A 21,618-nucleotide genomic window follows, 5' to 3' on the forward strand; every position below is an offset into this window, starting at 1 on the left:
TCTGTTTGTCTGTTTGTCTGTTTGTCTGTTTGTCTGTTTGTCTGTATGTTTGTCCGAGCTAATCTCGAAAAGTACTGCATAGATTGACTTCAAATTTTGCATGAATATTACTAACAGGTCGTGTGAGGTTTTTTTAAACATATTATCATGCTATCACCTCCGGGGGAGGAGCTGTGAACCTTTACTTTTCTTACGTATTCCGTGTACTACGACAGCGTACAATCTAAAGACTCATGTTTAAATGTTGTTTTTGAGTAAGCCATGCTATTATCTAGCTTTACACTATAAAAACTACGTCATTTACGTAATTTGGGCAGAGAAACTGTTTAATGAATCTTAGTACTATAAAGACAAATTTGATTCAGCGCCATCTATGAGATTTCGTAAAAATCAAATCAATTTACATGTTATCACTACTGAACACAATGTTAAAAATTAATAATTTAAATATAATTATGTTATTTATTTATTTAACTCTTTAACCCATAATAAATCTTCCCTTCCCTTTAAGGTGCGCTTATATAATTCGTGTGAATATACTACATTTTTAAAAGTGAGGGTAGATGTATATTATTTTAATTCAAACTAGACACCATTACAGTTAATCTAATATTGATTGTGTTCATTGGTTACATTTTTAAAAATCTTCGTGTTTTAATAATTCGATCACGAGGCGGGACTCTAATACAAAAAGGTTAGTTCGTTGATAATTATTATTCCTTCATCATTTACATGTTGTTAGTAAAAATATACTTTGACTGTTAATACTTTTGTTCAGTATTTATCTGTATGATTATTGCTTGGTAATTAATATATTTTCATGTCGTATACCTAATTATAAACATAAGTGTGATGTGAAACTAGCTGGATTTATTTTTACACACTCACAGTCTTATATTTTGTGTTAATGTTAAAATAGTATTAATAGTGTAAATCATAATATTTTTTCAAAGTTAAAAATATTTCCTTTTTTCTGATGGTGTTGCCATCGAATTAAACCGCGCTGTCGTTTCGTTCACAAAAAGTCATGTTATTAGGACCGAATATGTAGCCGCCTCAACTTACGGAAACGAGAGTAACCTGCGTTGTCTGTTAGTTATTGTATAGTCGAATTTAACGTTACATGGAAATTGGAATCTAAATATATGTATACCTACTTATATTAAATCTGTAGAGGTCAATTCTGCACATGAAATATATTTCCTAAATAACTATCACGAGGTGATTAGAGATCGACATCGACGTCAAAAATGTTTGTCCGTCTGTCTGTCTGTATAACCGTTATAGAAACAAAAACTACTCGACGGATTTAAACGAAACTTGGTACAATTATTTTTCATATTCGTGAGCAGAGCAGCAACTCCATTTTTAAGCTTTCGTCGCGTGTGCGTTCTTAATGCGTGTATCTTAATGGTTAAAGCTACACAGAAATCAAGTATGAAAGAAATGTTCTCCATATTATATAAAAAATATCTCCCGACATCATAAATGTCTATCTTTTATGGTTGAGCTTAGGAGTTCAAAGCTTTCTGATTATATTTGTCTACTAGCTGTCCCCGCGACTTCGTTCGCGTGGAATAGTGACTATGGGACCTATGACCATGGGCTCAGGGTGGGGCAACAATAAAAAATCATTTTTATTTTCATGCTCCCACTCCCGCGCCCACTCGCACTCCCACGCCATATGCCACGTTCAGTCCTAATCCCACGCCCACGCCCACTCCCCTTCACAATTAGTACCTACCAGATCAAAGCCAGGGTAAGCGCCCCACCCAGCCCCACCGTGGCTACGCCCATGCTGAATTACTACTTAACATACAATTATTGAGTAAATACGTACAACCATACTGTACTGTTGTACTACCATAAATAATTAAAAGAATTGTTATCAAAATTTCTTACTAAACTGAGCTAAAAAACTTACGTACCAAATTATTAAAGAAAATCAAGAAATGAAATGCCTAACCTATACCAAATAGTTACTACATATTATTGTAATTAAAAATTATGGTTAGTATATAATATCGAAAATCAAAAATGCCTAACTATAACTAATTCTACGTAAAATTTCTTTTAAATTATGTCATATTATTTTTTAGGAACCAGGGGGGGGGGGGGGGAGAGGAGCAAATTCTATTTCCTTCCTTTCTTAAACGGATGTTTTTAATAATCTATGGTGTAGCCAGTAGCCACTGATCAGCTTAATCGATACTCAGTTTTTATCAAATCCAGAAACAAATCCAAATTAGATCTTTCCTGTCTCACGTACGTAACTAAAGGCTGAAGAGAGAGAGAGCACGTAACTAAACCGTTGAGACGAAGAAAAGTGTATAGATAAAGGAATAAATAATTTCATAAACTTCCCGACGATCTTTAAAAATAAATTATAACTTTCATTTTTTTCATTCCCACTTTTACCCCTATGTAGGTATAATAAGTGGATGAACCAATTTTGATACACTTTATCTAAGAACCAGCGTCGGAAAATATTCTAACAAAAAAAACCGCATCTAATTCGGTTTACCTGTTAGCCAGCTACGGTGCCATAGACAGACACACACACACACACAGAAATACATAGCGGTCAAACACATAACACCAGTCTTTTTGCGTCGGGGGTTAAAAATATAATACGACATAATTTAAAGGACATTTTATGTGGAAAATTTACCTATACACCAGGGTAGATAATTTTTGAAACAAAAAAAAATCGCAGTAGGATGAAACCCATTAGAAAAGGATATGATAAAAATGTAAGGAAAAATAAATTACGGTCAATCGGAGTTCGGGAAGTGCGATGGGGGGAGCTTTTAAGAGAAAAAAATGGTTTCTCTCGATTTCTCGATAATAATAACACCTGCAAATTTTTTTCTACATATTTTAATTGTACAGACATCACTTTTCCACAATTTTATTATATGTATTGATGATGATGATTGAGATTATAACACTCTTAGTCCGTTTTAATTTTTATTCACCCGCATCAGTGCCACCTAAAAAATCTTTATATATCGAAATTCGAGCAAAGTTAAGAAAATGAGAAATAAGAGTTCTCAAGGATCGTTAGAGATAAGAGGCTTACTATTGACCGAAAACAACATGTGTTATGCCGAACCTGAAACCGCTTCACAACGAGAATTGCGGCTCACAGCTGACCGCGAACGGCATGTACTATCCTGTGAGACCGAAACCTTCACTGAGGGTATATATAACGTCTCACAGCTGATCGCAAATGGCATATTGTACTATCCCGTGAGACCGAAACCCTCACTGAGAGGGAATTACGTCTCACAGCTGATCACGATCGTCATATTTTATCTCGAGAATTCTGAAACTTTTACTCAATATGAAGACCGTTTGACAAATAATAGGATGCACCATAATATTATTCGATCTCTCGAAGATGAACATGAGCATAAGCAATGACTAGAGTAGGGACGCGAATATTACCATTATTTGAGACAAGAACGATTAATAAGTTTGTTTAATGAAAGATTAAGAATTGAAACTATTGGTCTCTTGAAACGGACGAATAGCGAGAGGCCCGTCTTACTGCAGACAGATTTCGACATAGTCTTAATGACTTAGAGGTAAACATAGAAGATCAATCTACAAATTCGGTGGTGTGGTCCGACAAAATAATATAAAAGTGGGTTTGCTTATAACCTCACAATTGATTACAGATCATCTTCTGTATAGGCGATATTAACGTAGTATGTTCTTTTTGTAATGCTTTAAAGTGGAGTAAGGAGTCGGCTTTCGTTTGAAGATACGCCAGAACCTTTGAAATCACTACTTTTAAGTTTTAGAGGAACATGTGCAATCTAAACAGTTCTTAGACAATATTAGCTCTTATAGTATTGCGTTTTAAATGATCCTTTGGTGCTCAACAATTATCAGATGCTCCTTTCATTCTTACTTTTAAGATACAAGGTCAAGTTTATCATTTGATAGGATCCCTTTTGCCTGAAGGCCAACCTAAGTTTCTTTAAATATATTATTTTGTATTCGACTACGACGAATAATCGAATACAAGAAATCAATATTTCTCGAATTTAAAACTGAACTCATTTCACATTTTTAGAACATGTTAATTCATCAGGTTAATCCGTATAAATGCGTTTTAAATCGACATTAGAAGCTTTTCCTCAAGATGGTGATATTAATATAAAATTGGTATAAATGCCGATAGACGGAAGTCTATCAGCACTCAGGAATTCCCTGAGCGTGTTATAACGCCCAGGCCACAGTATTACAATTTTTCCTACAGTAGGGCGACGAATGTATTTTCGCATAGCAACGGAGGGGAACTCGTGGGGGGTAAGGGCGCGTTCCCACCGTGTCGTGACGACAGATAATCGTGTAGTTTTAAGTGTCGTGGCTTATATGTTTAAATGGAGGTGTTCACATTTAGAACGACACAATTTACTGTCGTCTACGACAGTTTTTGCAGTGACGACACTTTGTCGTGACAGTGGGAACGGCAAGCACGACAGTCGTAAAACGATAAAAAATCGTGGACGGCAACTCTATGACGTCCATTGAACTCAGGAGAGTAAACGCACTAGTAATCACCAAGCGAACGCAGAGGCGACTAGATTTGTAGCTTGCTGATGATGTGTAAACGACAAAGCGACTGCCAGAAAACGATAAAATGTCGTCGCGATCCAATGGGAACAGCTAGATACGACAGTCGCTAAACGATAAAAAATGTTGACGACAAACAATCGTTATAATGGGAACAGGTAGAGACGACAGTCGTCGAACGATAAATTAGTCGTTACGACATAGTGGGAACGCGCCCTAAAGTGACGCGGGCCACGTACCACAAACATGTTTAGTTTGTGGTACCGAGCGCGAAAGAAAGTCATCGTGTTTTTAGTAAAGTTACTATCTAAACTAACGTAATTTATTACTTAGGTACATATTCTATAATGGTGCGCTCAAACTGTTAATCTACATTTAATTTAGATTATTATTTTAATTACTAAGAAATGTAGAATTTAAATCACATTCATTCATGTTTTCCTCAGATATTCGATGTCTATGATTTTCGATGATTTTAAGATTTTCTTATCAGAGTATTCAATTTTAATGTAGTGAAATTTTATAAGAGACAATTAAGAACATTCAAAAATAAAGTGTCACGTATTTTTTTTAAACGACGAATGACGAAAAACGACCGAATCGCGGACGAAGTCGCGGGCAACAGCTAGTAAAATTATAAAGAACTAAATATAGGTAACGCGAAACTTGATGTATTTTTATGGTGCAATGGAAATTTTGCGATTTGTACCGCTGAGTAACTTTGAATATGATATTAAAGTATTATGGCAACTTAGTAGGATAAGATATCGACTATTACTATTATATTATTGACTTTTACTAAGTAATCAAGGCTTTTTGTAATTATGCATCATAATGAATTTAATCATTTTGATATTAATATCATCGTTTTCGCTTTTTGGAAAGGCGCCTTGAGAGTAAAATTTCAAGTTCGCGTCATGGCAATACCGTCGCGTCATGGAGCAATGCGACGATTCTGGTATCTTTTTTCTTCTAGTTATAGAATATTTCTTCTATTAAATTACGATAAATTTAAATAGTTGAATTATATTATAAATTTCAGTATAAATAATACCTGGAATTTTCCATAGTTCCACAAAGCGTTGAACGCGTAGTTAATATAACGAGAAAGATAAATAAACTACTTAAAATCTATTTTTAGACCAATACTCGATATAATTTAATTAATGCTATACTGTTGACCTTAATTATGTGAAAAAATAATTTTCTGCGTATGACGGGCGGTTTTTCTGATCTTGATTAACTTAATTCTATTAGCTGAATATATTTACATATAATTATAGCTTGAGCGTATTTTTATGCCGTCGCGTCGTAACTATTTCATAAAGAAGAGATTTTGACTTAATTTTATGTATAGCATATAATTTTTTTACTGAAATTCCGTATTTTAGCAAAAAGCATGGGCGGGAAGCTTTCGTTCTAAGAACTGGGGCCCTAGTCTGTACAAATTAGTCGGTAATTACCGATAACTAATTTATAGTCCCGTCTTCAGCAATGAAAATGATGTCGCTTAATACCTCTCCCCAATTTGATGGAAGTATACAATGGATACATATTTGTTTATAATTTTTATTCTTCACAAAACTTTCCGTTATGCGTCAAAATATTTACATAATAATAGCCTTGTAGCAATGCATTTTTATCTAAATTAATAACATCATTATTTCAATTCCGTAGATATATGAAAAATAAATAAAATATAGATTTCATGGATTTGGAAAATCATTTCTTTGCAACACATTCGAATATTGTCAAAACAAATTATTCTTTGACATTGTCAATCGTTATGATACCGACGTTTGATCTCGACAAGATCTCGAAGGCCCTTCTCCCATTACGCTACCGGTATCCTACACGTCCGCGACTAGTTTAATTGGTCCCTTTTGCGTCGCGTTTCGCGCGTATCTCTTCGGTAGAAAGATAAAAAATCCTTATCATCATGTTGTAGTTCTCGTGCGGCTATAAAAACTACAATTTATGTTTCTTTCAATATATGGATGAATCCTGCAGTACCTACTTCCTACTTTTACGTCGTCACTGGAATCGCTCGACATAGCGTCCGTCTACAAAAACGAGGCACAATAATGATGAATTTAGTCATTTTTCAGTCGCATAATATGTGAGCATCGGGTAGCGAGCAAATATCTAACTAGTATTCTACTTGAGTATCGTATTCTAGAAGTATCGTAATGGGAGAAGGGCCTTACGGTTTGTGTGGATTTGTAGATACGGTTGATAATGTCGGAAAAATTATAGATTACTAGCTTTCCGCCCGCGGCTTTGCCCGCGTTTTCAGAGAAAAACCCGTTCCCGTAGGATTTCCGGGATAAAACCTATCCTGTGTCCTTTCTCGGGTATCAAAATATATCTATACCAAATTTCATGCAAATTGGTTCAGTAGTTCAGGCGTGATTGAGTAACAGACAGACAGACAGAGTTACTTTCGCATTTATAATATTAGTATGGATTATAATTTTATAATAAAAAAGATATTTCAAACTTCCGATGCTACATGATTTAACGCAATATTGTTTTCTCTTATTTAAAGTTATTGCAATTAAAATAAAATAAACAAATAATGTTTTATTTTTAAGATGGTTTCAAAATTTTATTGAAAATGTTAAGAAGCCTCTTATATTATATTAAATAAATATTAAAATATGTAGTGTACTGCTGTCTGCATTTATTCAGCCTAAATTATTGCATTCATATTCGATTAATTTCTTTCTGAACTTCTAGGATAATAAAATTATACAGATGAATACAAATAAAAAACGATCGAATTAAGAAAAAAAATTATTAGAAAAATTTAATTTAACAGTTTATAATAGCGTAGTTGAAAATTTGGCTCAAAACCATCATCTCTCATCAACATAATTCTAGTAACTTGTTCATCTGTAAATTATAAAATTTATAGATAAATATTTATATTTGTTACATAAATAATTACCCGTGAACCGCTAAATCAATTGCATATAATATTCATCCTTTGCTTATTAACTGTAATAAAATATACAATGATGCTCATAATATAATATATGTAATAATACAAGCTAAAAATACAAGTGATACAAATTATCCGTTCCGTCCTTAGTTTTAGTTCCGTCCGTTTCTATAATGTCTTAAAGATTTCTCGAAAGGCTTCGAATTGAGCAGAATTATCTTGTAGAGCTTTTAGAGTCTTTTGATTAGAATTTTATTGCACTTCACAAATAACAAAATATTAGTAATCTAAAACTAATAGCTTTAACTATATAAAAACATAACGCAGATTGATGTTTTCTTAGGATATTTGTTATCCCATAGATTTATAGGATTTTTAAGAACATAATAATTAAAAATTATCCTCTTGAAAACACAAAATTTATATTTATTTTGATAGAAATATTATTTTGATTGATTGATGTCAAATGTCAAAAAAGTAAATAAGGAGATTGCCATACATGGAATTTTGGATTCCATGAATATGTAATAAATAGAACATTAATTAAACGATTGATATAAAAAAATATCGAATTTGATTAAAATTAAATTAACTGCCATGTTTTTTATGCATAACATGTGCTTTTTTCATATGCAATTGTATTTGTAATAATGCGAAAAATTTATGTAACTAATTTTAATTTACTATATATTCCATAATATCAGGGTAAATTTCTTGGAAAAACAACACTACATTTTTTAGGTCCATACTATAGTTACTGAACATCGTTAGTTACCGACCGTTTTCGGTCGAGATCGATGTCGATTAATGTGTCGAGACTACAGGTGCTGGTTGTTACACCCACTTCAAAGAGCCATATATTATGTGTGATTTCTTCCTAATTTTTTATCATTTATATACCTAATGTCTGTAGTTCTTTAAATTTAGTCAGATATAACTAATGAGCGTAAACCCTTTCAAAACAAGAGTAAATAACACGCATATTTTTTAATTTTACACGGTACTTTTGGACATGGTGAATACACCTTCGTATTCACTATGCTTTTGTTGATTATCGCCTAGATGTGTTAACATTTTGTGCTGTGCTTTGTGCTAACATATTTTTCCATTCCAGGTTTTCCGAACAGTCTATCTACTTGAGATATGATTATTAAAGTTTCAGACGTACGAAAATTTACTAAAAGCCTCTAAAAATTAGATTCAGTACAAACGCCAAAATTCACATTTAATCGTACCGATACTACACGGTATCCGATAAAATAAATCGCTCGTTAATAACGCGGAACGGTAACCTATGCAAATAATTTTAGAACGATAATAATCATGAATTGCGATTATAACAATGGTCGGAAAGAAAACTGGAATACCGCCAACGCCTGCTCCAAAGTACCACGATCACGCGATACCGGGATATGAGAATCGAAAATCGATACGATAACAATTTTATTCGATCCGATTCGAATAGACTCGGTGTCGGCATCTGGTGCATACGTAAACTAGGAAGGTAGTGTCAAGTTTCATAATGTATGCTGAACTTTCAAATTCCCTAAATCGGCTCTTGTAAATTCCCCTAAAGAAACATCTCTTTGGACATTTACAATGTCTGCGCATGTTTTAAGAATATCGATTCAATCGACACCACTGGTTAAAAATTGCGTTCACGCAGTAAATTAGTCTTCATTTCATGTTGTGTGTACTACTAGTACCTATAGTAAGAGAAAAATGTTGTTGGAGTATGTTTATGCTATCAAATGTCCTTATTAAAAGTTTTGCTTAGTTCGGGTTTAGGCAACGTGTTGTATATTTATTTTACTAATTATTTATTCCACAAAGTTATAACTTTATCCAATTAAGCTTCTACACTTTCAAATTCATTAAAATTCTGCTATGATTTATCTATACTATTTATATTATTATAAAGCTGAAGAGTTTGTTTGAATGCATTAATCTCAGGAACTACTGGTCCGATTTAAAAAATTGGTGTTAGATAGTCCATTAATCGAGGAAGGCTGTAGGCTATAAATCATCACGCTAAGACCAACAGGAGCGGAGCCAGGCGGGTGCGGGGCGCAGCTAGTTACATTATAACATTTAATGCACAATCCCAAAGGATACCAAAACGATACATTATCTATCTATTGGTTACGTTGATATACAGACCGACAATGCTTGGATTGTTACCATTAGCAATTAACACGTACAAGGCCAGTTTACTCCTGCGTGATCATAATCGTAAGTCAGGCGACAATTGAGATTTAAGCGACCGCTTCATCGACTAATGTACCATTAGTTCGACATTCTGTGTCTAATGCCCCCACGTTGTTCTAATGATTATCGACTTGCCAAATACTTGACTTGGCTCGTAATTGAATGTTTGTCGAATTGAAGTCGATCGTACCTGACTAACTCGACAAGTGTGATAGTTATAATTGCTATTGATGTTTTGTGTTTTGTTTTGTTGTGGGTTTAAACCCCGTAGTGGGTACTACGGGGTTTTAGCGCCACAGGAGTAAAAGTAAGAGTAATTTGTTTTGTGAGGTCTGGTAGAATGTTTATTCAAATAAAATTATGACATAATATATTCAAAAGCTAATTGTTTTTAATTGCAATTTTGGTAAGAGTACTTTTTCAAGTCATATCAAATCATGTTTTTGAAATGAAGGTTAGTAACGTATTACAAAATATTAAAATGAAACACTCTCATATTTTTAGGATATTTTCATTTTGATTTTGTTTTAGTCGTCCTTTTGGTTTTGTTTGTAATTTGTTGATGGATGTTTATGATTATGAAATCAAAACCAAACATGATACAGGAGTGAAAATATTTTTCATTCGATTTATGAATCAATTAGTGCAAGTTGCAGTAGATAGAACGTATATTAATTATGAAATATTAAATACTGCCCTGATTTTCTGTACCGGGCACGGAACCTATGAATATATCTACCCTTTAAATGTATAATGTATATGGTGTGTGTCTCTAACTTATTTGCCTATTGGCATAATAATTTTGTATGAGAATATATTTGAGAATTACTTATTAACAACGCGAGGTCTAAAAATTAAGTACATATATGAATTTCAAACAGTCATATCAGAAAGTCTATTCGCTTTAATGTTGAAATTAATTTATCCAAAGTTAAACTTCCTATGTATAATGTACATGTTAAATCGTATTTAATAACACTGCGTAAACGTAATCAAAAATAATAACCCTAAATTGCGTAATATTATAGCCTATTGTGCAAATAGCCGTTATTTATTTCCACTGCGACATCCATGACCTAATCGCTGATGGATTGATACATCGCTGGCTACGAACTACTAGTCCAAAAGCAAACACATGACGACGATGCAATATACAAGGACTCACGTAATAAGTCCGAAAGCCGCATTTGGCCGGTAATTATCGCCGATGATGGAGACCAGTTGGCAATAGTCCAGCTCTGCTATCGATAACTAGGGATGCCCGTTCCAATATTTCATATCGATGTTATCGATCTTTTGGCGGACCATTAAAATTGTGGCGCAATCGGAAGTTAATTTTGCGTCGGATACATCGCTGATAGCTGATACGGGGATATGAAATTTATATAACATTTTTGCGGATATTAAATTGGAAACAATTGGTATTTCTTGGCGTGACAAATGGTTGGGTTAGGTTTTGGGTTGTTTTTTGGTTGGTTTTGCGTTCATCGATATTTGTGAACCGGTAAAGTTATCGCATCACTATTAAAAGCGACTTCGAAACTAGTGCACGGGAGAGGAGCAAGTTTGGGGCTCGTCGCATAATCTCCGCTGAATTAATGCTCCCTAATGACGAAGGAATACTGAAATTCATCAAGTAGGTACCTACGCTTTTTGATTTGAGAAAACTTTGTATAAGAGTGGATACGGTGTTTTATAATTCATACCTATCAAATATACTCCTACTTTGAAGTAACTTCTATATTTTACGATAGGTCCTTAAAATTCTATATTTTACGATAGGCACATTGTTTCACTAACATTATATCGACGCGGTTTCGATTCGCAATACCTACTAACAAAATATATTTTATATATTTTCATTGATTCAACAATGAATTAACTGATTAATAAATAAAAAATACATAAACGATTATACAGTTAAGCGCGTCACACACAGTGAAGATACTATAATATTTCATGTTAAGGTGATGAATTAATTTTTCTAACATTTACGGCCCTTTTCAAACCTTCGTAATTTTTATATTATTAAAGTTGTCGTGATGAAAATTCTTGACAAGAAAGTTCAATAGTAACACAATACGTCTACCGTTTTAGAAACATGATTCCATGATATTTTCTCGATAGAAAAAAAATACAAAGTTATCATTGTTATTTTTTTTTAATCTCTGGCATCTTCAAAATAACAAATGTAACGTTACGACTTTTTGGATATTAACTATAAAATATACAACCTATACGTCTACCGTGTTAGAATTTTGAAATATGCGATGGTTTTGAAATAAACAAGAAATACTTGAAATTAGCGCGCGACCAGCCAATATAGCGAGAGCCGCCCTGTACCTTCCTACCCCGATCGCTGCACGAGTCATTCCCGCTACGGCCGTCACACGGGGAACTTGTGTCGCTCGCGCAATCGTAAAAAAGGGTGACAACACGATAAGACAAAATGAGACAAATGGGGACAATAAAAAAAATAAGAAGAAGAAACATAAAGGTTGGAGGAAAAAGAATGCTTACAATTGGAACAAATTAATGAAGTAAGTTGGTTTTATTTTAAATTTGATGATAATTGTATTATAGACGATGTTTGATATGTACCCCTGTTTTAAGTACATAACGAATGTGTAAGATTTTTTCATTTATAGCATAAATAATCTGTTCAGAAATCCGGAATCCAGAAGGAAAATAAACCCACTGATTGTTCACAATGTGAATCCACTCCTTCGTAAGTACCTTTATTCAGTCAAAAATGTATGTTATCAAAGCTCTACTGGTTTTAACGCATGATTCCATTTTTAGCAAAAAGCAACAAAGTGCAAAGAAATAAAAAATCATGGTGAACTTAGTGGAAGTATGGCGGACATAATATGGAACAGGAGCTCATTGGAGTAGTATTATATTTAAAAAAAAATACGAAATAATTTCAAGAATTACATTTCTTAGAAGGTGGTAGATAAGTATGTTGTATAAAGAATTTGATGTTGATATTTATTTCATTTATACTTACTACACCTGTGCGGGAAATTGCTTAGTAATAAAACAGGTTTATATTCATATTTACATAGTAATGTGAGTTTTCATTTCGAAAAATTTTGTGTAAGTATATTAAATTGAGTTCCTGGGTGATCTGGAAACACAATTGGGCCCGGAAGATGGCGCTGCAGTCACTCCTCCTAATGACATGAACCGATTTGGATGAATATTTGTGTGCACATTTCATTTTTGTGGGATGATTGGTTGATTCGCTTTCACATTAGCTAATATTATGTATTTTTGTTGTTAGAAAGTAAACTTAATTTAATGTTTATAATACATTATTATTGGTATAAATAAGCCAGTGTTCGTCTCACATTGCTGTACCTGCCTACCTACCCTACCAGGGCCTAACTTTGTTCTGGCTATTTTATTTTGATTATTTGTAATGAATAATTACAATTATAATAGAGTGCAAAAAATAAATACATGCGTCAATATATTTTGTGTTTTTTTAAACAATTTTTTTATTTAAAAAAATATCATTCCGACCGCGGCTTTGCCCGCGTGGAATTAGATTATATCGTGAATCCTGTCTTATCCCACAGAAGTGTTCAGTTCGGATAAAAAGTATCCTATGTGTAAATCCAGGCAATTAGCTATATTTTATCAAAATTGGTAATGTAGTCTTGACGTGATTAAGTAACAACTAACAAAAAAATATACAAATTAACATCCAAAGTTTCGCATCAGTTTTACTGTATTAGTGATATCTTCCACTCTTGATTTTGACTGAGAAGAATTAGGGTTTATAACTTCTTTCAGAAATATTACCTTTCATTTCTGGGCATGACGTAATATCTACGTCAGCATCAAATTCTATCTAAATCCATTCAGTAGTCCGCGTTATTGAGTACCATTTCATTTTTTCAGAGTAACAATATTTTTTGTTATTTTAAAGATTATTTATAACCTGTATTATTTTGTAATAAAGTAAACATTACGAAATATTATTATTAATAATGTCTAAGTAGTTGTTAAAAAGAAGATTATTTGTTTATAAGCAAGAAAATAAAACCAATAAATCAACAATTAAATATATGTATAAGAATATTATAACTGTATGACGACTCCATACATGTTTGTCCCGAGTCGGCCAGCGGCAGCGCGGCGAGTTTGCAAGAATGACTTCGCGCACACCCGCGTTCGCGATAGCGAGCTATTAGACTCCGCCCGCCAAGCAGTAGATTTTTTTTTGTGTATCGTCTTAAAGCGCGTCACACACGGTGAAGATACTATAATATTTTATCTTAAGATACTGTAATATTTTATATTACAGTATCTTAAGGTATAAGGTATAAGGTATTAGCGTTCTGACCATCATTTTTCTTTTCGTCATTGCGTACTAAGACCCCTGTAGAACCGCCATCCTGTTACAAATGACTCACAAAATTTCGGGTCATTTGTAACAGTATCTTAAGATAAAATATTAAAGTATCTTCACCGTGTGTGACGCGCTTAAGATTCTCTAATATAAAATATTACAGTATCTTAAGGTATCAGCGTTCTGACCATACTGTAATATTTTATATTAGAGAATCTTAACATAAAATATTATAAGTAGTATCTTCACCGTGTGTGATGTGTGATCTTCACCGTCGCTTTATGCCGACGTTTTAGTGATGTATTATTTTAGCATAATATAAAACATAGTAGAGGACTCTAGAATCGATAACGTATTAAACATTTTAACCAATATTAAATTCAAAATATATGAAAACTTTTATATTCCTTGTAGAAATTGTATTACTACGTGAAAAGCTTCAACGTCCAATAAGAGGCAACACAAAGAAAACAAAATTGAAATCTATTAAAGAAATTTAATAGTAAATTTTCAAAATTATGATTGTTTCGAAACATAGCGTGGAGGAAGGTTTTTAGCATCAGACAATGTTGCGGTTAAGTTGTAGACCAAGAGCTGATATAACTTTCATTCATCTTGTTTATTTTTGTAGGTAAAAATTGAATATGATGCTGCTATAAAACTTATTAACTTATTACTGAAATAAATTATTATTCCTTTTTATTTTCTCCCAATGAAACGATTGTGAATAATATTCATCGTATCTAACTTTTCTATTTCGTATTCCGTAAAAATATGTATTAGGAAAATACAGGTACAAAAAATAGTTAAGTTTAATACTTTATTTGTAACATTCAAACATATTAAATAAAGAGTGGAATAAAAATGTGTACCAAATATTTAAAAAGTTCGGCATCTCCTAGACTAGCATTTCACCGGGTATCCAATTATCGCTGCTCATTGAAAACTTGCCATTGAACTAACCGCACCAACTTAGCCCGTAAAAAACAAAACAATAAGAAATTATTCGCGCCATTATTGCACAATACTACAAAATGGCGAGTTAACTGCAAATTAAAAGTTTAAGTAAGAAAAAAGTTATCGTGTTCTTGGACTATGAACGATAAGTTATGTTTTTTATTCGTAATTCTATTCTGAGTTAGAGTAATGACATTTTTGCTATGGCTTCTAAGTCATTAACTTACGAGAATTTTTAGTATAATTATGGAAATCATATCGAAAGAATAAGCATTTTATTCATTAAAATTTTGCGCGTTTTTATTTTTCATGTGACAAATTTCAAGTTGCAACCCATCAAACTCTTCAGAGGTTACCAAAAAAATAAATATACTCATGAAATCACAACTATAATACTGTTAACTTAATCTTTGGTCCGAAATATAAATTAAAATACCCACATTTAATAATTAAGTTTTCGTTACATATTTTCATATTGAAGTTGAGTTTTAACCTTTTAGAATTTCTAAGTACCTACATTTTTCTAATATCCCAACTTTTCCAAGAATCCTATGCGTAGATGTTTTTTATTCATCGAGTTCTTGCATTATTGAAAAATTGTCATTTCCTTGTATTCAGTATCATGAAAATCACATATCAACCTTATAAAACATAACATTATAACTAAATGAAGTAAGTAATGCTAAAGAACATGGTTAAAATTCCACTACATTATAATATTTTGTAACTTTTAATATTATACTCTTAAAATTACTACGAATTTAATGTTACCTCTTAAGCTTTAAGCTTAGCTAAAGTCCATTAAGCTCTGTAATAGAGCCTGCAAATAAAAATACTACAATATAACAGCAAGTGAAAAACAAAATCTATTCTATAGTGTGTTATTATTTTGTGATACATAAAACTATCAAATGCCGAATCCCGAACGAAAAACATGGTGTGATGAAATTATAATATTATGTTTGAATATTTAATTTTTTGCATATAGTAAAATATGTTTAGATAAAAGTAATTTAACCTTAGAGCATTAAAATTTAACAAATCACTGCGTCATATTGTACGTTCTGTGTACCTACAGGGAAACTTTTAATTTACCGTTAAAATTTAAAAATGGTTAACCAAGATTTTTATCGAAAGCCAAGCGTTTGATTGACAATTAACGGTAACTAAAGCAAAAGCATTTACGAAATAATGTAAAAAGAAAAACAATATAACGCTTGGAAGTCAGACGTCTAACAGAGGTAGATCAAATTATCGCAGAACACTTTGCTTCGCCGCAAACCGCGTTCCCAACTCGTGCCAGAGGGTTATTAATTTTTATACATTTAAAGTTTCAAGATTTTAGTTACAATGAAACGGGTTATGAGGGTTATTGTTAACGTTTAATTACAATTGGGGGATAATATTATAAAGCTGAAGAGTTTGTTTGTTTGTTTGTTTGTTTGTTTGTTTGTTTGAACGCACTAATCTCGGGAACTACTGGTCCGATTTGAAAAATTCTTTCGGTGTTAGATAGCCCATTTATCGAGGAAGGTTATAGGCTATATTTCATCACGCTACGGGCAACAGGAGTGGAGCCACGGGGGTGAAACCGCGCGAAGCAGCTAGTTGGGGGATAAAGTTACATAAAAATGAATACTGAAAAGACGAACTGAAAATTCGATCAATAATCCGGTTGCTTGGCTGGGTATGCTAAGGTTTTTTTCCTATTGTTTACTGTGTTTGTTTAATTACTATTGTATACCTATAACACGTAGAATATAAAAATGTATTGGCAATAAGTATAGTGCTCTTTTGTAATAAGTTGTTTAAAGTATATAATCTTATCACGTTGGAATATTCCAAGACTTACTAGGTAATTAATAATTATTATATAAAAATTAAAGGCAAATAGCCTTTCGAGGCAATGTTAACAAAATAAAGGTATTTTCTTATATTTCTACGTTATTAAACCAATTTCTTAATTATTACTTCTAAAACTAATATAATATTATACAATTATTATAATTCAAATTACTTCAACCAAATCCAAAACTGTCGAACCCATTTCACGACCAAAACTTCGTAATTCCTACATAAGTTGAACCTACAAATGCTACATTCATGAATGTGCCAACAATTAATAGGGCAAGTGGATTAGCGAGACGATTAGTGCATTCAGAGGCTGCAATCTCTTGAGAACAATTTAGCTAAGTCTGCGAGATATGGCTTGTAACTGAGCGACTGATGGAAAGTATTGAGCGCTGTTATCATGGTGAAGCGTTTTTTGGAGCACAGATAATATACTAGGTAGTAGGAGTAAATATTTTGTTTGTCGAGAAATCGATGGTATGTTGATAAGAATCGATATTTTGAAAAACCTGTCAATGTCTCTAAACCTATTTTATGGTGCAATAGTTTCGACTGTTTCGACTCGATTGTTAAGTGTTTTAGGAGTGATAATTTTTGGAATACTGTGATTCTCTATTTCAATATCGACGTGAAAAATGTGGAAACATATTTAATAAGAGTTATACTTCGGCTAAAAGAAAATTATTATACATAGATTATTTAAAAACAACAAGGGATGTATATTATTTTCAATCTTTCGATTAAATTATACATTCTGATCATGAGACTTAAATACGTCGCAATTTTTAAACAGTTCTGAAAATATAATAGTCCAATTACATCCATTGAAATATGTATTTGGTGTTAATTAACATGTCAGTCCAATTTTAGATCAATACCACTCAATACGCTGAAGGCAATCTTAATCTAGACATGATTTGCAATATAGCACGTCGAACGCAATGAAATGAAATAATTTATGGGGCATAGACGATAGTGCAAGCGCGGGTTATTGACCTGTGGGACTCGTTGCTGTTGTAAGGGTGTGGTCACATGGAGATGTAGCGAATTGTAGAAGTGACCAGCTACGGCTACGTTTATTAAGGAGTTAAGATATTTGATTTTAGGTATTGATATAACGAAGTAGAAATAAATAAAAAGATTTTGATTGAAAGTATTAAAAAGTATGACGGGAGTATAGAACTTTAGTCTCGAATATCATTTTCTTTAATCATAAAACATCGAGATACCAGGGATTCATAGAGGCGGCCTACGACTGCTACGATTGCTACGTACGACTGTTACGATTGCTACGTACGACTGCTACGATTGCTACGTACCACTGCCTGCTACGATTGCTACGTATGACTATTGAGTGCTCAATGCTCATACCACATCAAGAAGTTTTACATTTTTAAGTAAAATAAAACCAAAATAATCTTTCAAGTATTTATAATTTTGTAGAAAAGGATTTCATAAGCTATGTGTAGAAATTAACACTTATTTCTAAAATAATACCTGTTTTTAATACAAATATTTATCGTATAATACGTGTACTTTCTAATACGTCGTGGGTTTTAAACATATGGGTCTATAATACAATTACTCTATGTCTAACTAAACATCGCACATCTATGAACTCACCTTTAGAATATTTTGCTCAAGCTTGTAGCTCTAGTAATTAACTTGAAGACGTCTCTACATGGATTTTCCATTTACAAATGGATGGAAAATTTTCAAACAGATTATAATATTTTATGTACTAATCCACCCACAGGCTCTGTTACCACACACAGAAAGGAATTACTGGATGTTGCCACATCGTTTTACAAAAACTTATACAGCAGTACGAATCAAGAGCCAAGTAAAACGTTGCAAAATTTTATGACCAATAAAAAACAATATAACAAAAAGTTTGATGATGTCCCGCCCTTTCTAGAATGTGAAGTGGAACTTTCTATTAAAAAGCTCAAATCAGGAAAAAGCCCCGGCCCCGATGGTATAACAAATGAGATGATCATAGCGAGCCAACCACACATAGTAAAACCTCTGACAAATTTATTCAACCTCGTTCTACAGAGAATAGAATTTCCAAAACAATGGCTATGCTCAGATATAATATTATTATACAAAAAAGGAGACCCTAAATTTATAAGTAACTACAGACCGATTAGTTTAATTCCATGCATATATAAAGTATTTACCTCAACTCTGCTAAGAAGACTGACATATATCTTAGATGACAAACAACCCATTGAACAAGCGGGCTTTATGAAAGGAATGTCTACAATTGACCATATACATACAGTAAAACAGTTAATAGAAAAATATAAAGAATTCAACCAGCCCTTATATATATGCTTTATTGACTATACAAAAGCATTTGACTCTATTTTACATAGTACTATATGGAAAGCATTAAAAGCTCAAGGTGTCAACGACACATACATATCAATTATAAAAACAATATATGAAAACAGCTATGCTAGAGTAAAATTAGATATACAAGGACCAACATTCAAGATTAACCGTGGTGTTAAACAAGGGGATCCACTTTCAGCAAAACTGTTTATATCTGTACTGGAATATATCTTCAGCCAGCTAAATTGGGAGTCATATGGTCTCAAAATCAATGGACGATATTTATCGCACCTGAGATTTGCAGACGATATAGTTCTGTTGTCAGAAAATGTAAGAGAATTGCAAACAATGATAGAATCGCTAAATAAATATAGCATAAAAGCAGGTTTAAATATAAATCAGGAAAAAACTAAGATTATAACAAACAGCCACCAGTTACAAGTCACAATAAATGAAACTCCTATAGAATATGTTGAAGACTACATTTACCTCGGACATCTTATCTCATTTAAGCTATGCAATGAAAAAGAAATAGAAAGAAGAGTCAAGCAAACATGGAATAAATATTGGGCTATGAAAGAGATTTTCAAAGGACAAATACCAATTCCACTAAAAGCTAAAGCCATGGACATATGTCTTACACCTTGCCTAACGTATGCATGTCAAACATGGCCCCTTGCAAAAAAGCATTTAAACAGAATTAGCATCTGCCAACGAGGCATGGAACGAAGCTTTTTGAATATTAAACTTAAGGATAGAATACGAAATAGTGATATAAGAAAAAGAACGAAAGCTCAAGATGCAGTAAGATATGTATGTAAATTGAAGTGGAAATGGGCAGGTCACCTGTGCAGATTGAGAGATGACAGATGGTCACATTCGGTAATAAATTGGACACCTTTTTATAAAAAGCGTAAGAGGGGAAGACCAATCACACGATGGAGTGATGATATCAAAAATCATGCAGGTGCCCTTTGGACTAGATTAGCTAAGAACAGGGATGAGTGGAAGAAATTGGAGGAGGCTTTTACCGCAAATATTTAATTACATACTATTACAATTAGAAAGACTAATTAACTAACACTTAATTTAATGTTTAAATAATAGAATTGTTATAGAGAAATAAGAAAAATGTTAATACTAACCACACTAACAACAAAATTTGTAATTAGATATAAGTGAAGGAATTAATAAAAGCTTTATTTATTTATTTTATTTATTTAATTGTTATAATTGGCAAAACAGACGAATCGTTTTTATGAAGATGAGAAATCCTATAAAAAACTTCTATAGAATACTAGCTGCGCTCCGCGTTTTCACCCGCATGGCTCCGCTCCTGTTGGTCTTAGCGTTATGATTATATAGCCTAGCCTTCCTCAATGAATGGGATATCTAACATCGAAAGAATTTTTCAAATCGGACCAGTAGTTCCTGAGATAAGCGCGTTCAAACAAACAAACTCTTCAGCTTTATAATATTAGTATAGATTTACTAGGAAATATTATTTTCGTATTACATTTCACAAGGATACAATTAAATATTAGGTCAGTTGCTATTGACTAGTATTAACTATAACAATATCACTTATCCAATACTTTATACGAAAATAAAAAGAATAAACCCAAACATTGCTAACAAATATCACATTTCAAGTATCATTGACACACAATTTCTCATCCCTAAGAATATCTTTTATCAATATTCCTTTGGAGATTTCTCGTATTATGTCGAATTACACATATCGGTTGCTATAAAATAATACGGACGAATGTTTGGAACGGTTCCAATGTGATAATTGTGTACCAATTAATTTTTAACAGACGCTGTTTTGCCCGGAGTAGGTCGTGTAAACGAGAGATGGTTGTAGGGAATGCGCTTAACGTCATTATGATATAGATAGCGTATATCTTTTGGCTTAAAAATCTACAAAAATATAGATAATGTATAAATAAATAAATATTTCAGGACAATTTTCACATACATTTATGAAATTTAAATTTTATGTGAAGATAAACCTTTATTGCAATTATTGAAATTTATATCTGTTAATAATTACAGCATCAATAATATATATTTGTAACAATTAATCTGTTAATTTTACAGAATTGTACTTTTTGTCGAAAATTATATTTCTATGACTTATTACGTAATTTTTCGTAGAAATAAGAAAACAATATACATAAATAACTTGTCTTCTAACACTTTCTAACTTTACGCCAATATCAGAACGTCACTGTTAGCCAAAACCACCTTGTTTGCCATTAAACTACACGACACATCGTCTCAAGGCTTCATACTATATCGGGTCACTCAAACACTAACATACTTTGAGAACACGCTAGAAGATTAATCAGCATGACATGATACACAT

At 32.6% G+C, this 21,618-nt stretch overlaps 1 protein-coding gene and 1 long non-coding RNA gene across 2 annotated transcripts in view; both read left to right on the plus strand.

Moving 5' to 3' along the window:
• side-II (sidestep II transmembrane protein) overlaps positions 1-21,618 on the plus strand; it is a 222,897-nt gene that overhangs the window by 97,814 nt on the left and 103,465 nt on the right. The gene's annotated exons all lie outside the window — the stretch shown is intronic.
• On the plus strand, positions 11,733-13,215 carry LOC149490185 (uncharacterized). The gene is made up of 3 exons (XR_016316418.1): positions 11,733-12,279; positions 12,406-12,467; positions 12,542-13,215. It is a non-coding gene; the product is annotated as an uncharacterized LOC149490185 (long non-coding RNA).

The sequence above is a fragment of the Colias philodice genome, chromosome 2 (genome assembly GCF_061535455.1).
Source record: "Colias philodice isolate Cphi_HAF_F1 chromosome 2, ilColPhil1 Martin Lab GWU primary, whole genome shotgun sequence".
NCBI classification, from domain to species: Eukaryota; Metazoa; Arthropoda; class Insecta; order Lepidoptera; family Pieridae; genus Colias; species Colias philodice.